This window comes from Myotis davidii, unplaced genomic scaffold (genome assembly GCF_000327345.1).
Source record: "Myotis davidii unplaced genomic scaffold, ASM32734v1 scaffold281, whole genome shotgun sequence".
NCBI lineage: Eukaryota > Metazoa > Chordata > Mammalia > Chiroptera > Vespertilionidae > Myotis > Myotis davidii.
In genome coordinates this window covers 7,804,017-7,805,217 of record NW_006293784.1, presented here as the reverse complement: position 1 = coordinate 7,805,217, position 1,201 = coordinate 7,804,017, and the positions used below count along the sequence as shown (strand labels likewise).

At 57.0% G+C, this 1,201-nt stretch overlaps 1 protein-coding gene across 1 annotated transcript in view; it reads right to left on the bottom strand.

Moving 5' to 3' along the window:
* The window catches only part of BMP4 (bone morphogenetic protein 4), a 6,807-nt gene that overhangs the window by 4,741 nt on the left and 865 nt on the right, over positions 1-1,201 (bottom strand). The gene's annotated exons all lie outside the window — the stretch shown is intronic.

The following is a 1,201-nucleotide window of genomic DNA, read 5'->3' as shown; positions in this document are numbered from 1 at the left end:
CCCCCTTCCTCCTTTGCACCAGCTGCACAGTCGCAGCAAATATTTCTTGAGGAATTCACCAACCCACAGCTCAAGGAATTGCTGGGATGTCCTAACTAACTGAAGATGCTGCACGCGTGGGGGGTGCGGAGGCCACGGGCGCCCCTGCGCGACCGTCCCCGCCAGGAAAGAGCCGCGCTGCTGTTTGAGCGGCTTTAGGTCTTCCCGCTGCCGCGCCACCGGGGCTGACTGCAAAAGGGTTGGGGAGGGCAAAGAGGTTCCTTTTCTTTTCCTTTCTTTCCTTTTCTTTCTTTCTTTCTTTCTTTCTTTCTCTTTTTTCATTCCTTTCTCTCTCTCTCTCTCTCTCTCTCTCTCTCTCTCTCTCTCTCTCTCTCTCTCTCTCTCTCTCTCTCTCTCTCTCTCTCTCTCTCTCTCTCTCTCTCTCTCTCTCTCTCTCTCTCTCTCTCTCTCTCTCTCTCTCTCTCTCTCTCTCTCGACGCCAGGAACCCTAAAAAAGCCCTGTGGGAGGAGTTCCAGAAATAGGAAAAGCAGACGGAGAGGAGCCGGTCCCTGAGGGGCGAAGGGACAGTGGAAGGGGCCAGCGCCCGTAGTCCCCAGACAATCCCAAGGTGGCTGCGGGAGCGCACGGCGCGCTAAAACGCCAAGGCTGGTTGTATTTCAATTTCGGGTTCAGTGAGATTCATCTCTAATCGCGTCCTCCCCCTCAACTCCCCCCAAATTTTTAATGAAAAAAGATAAAAGCCGAAAGGAACTTTCATCTTCTGAACTTTTTCTTGGGGGGGGGGGCAACTCAAGGCGACTGTCCTTTACTTCCCTGCTTGAGTCTTCTCCCAGCACCAGTTCCGACGTCACCTCAGTTTACCAACTCCCTGCCTTTGGGGCTTTTTCACGTCTCCCAAAGCCTTGAGCCCACAAACCATGCACATAAGAAGTGCCCAGGAGGCCGCAGGCCCAACTCTGGCCGGGAGGGTCCGCAGGGACTGGAGATTCCGGGGACCGGTCCCTGTGGGCTCCGCGCGGGGACAGCCATGAAGAGCCGCGCGTCAGCCGTGCAGCTCGCCCGCGACTCCCTCTAGCACGCGGCTACACGGGGAGACTCGTCCCCGAGCGCCTGGCATCCTGGCCATGGAGACCCTATGAAACGAGAGTGGCGCGGCTCCTGGGGTGCTGCGAGCCCACGAAAATAGCTCGTGGCGGAGGT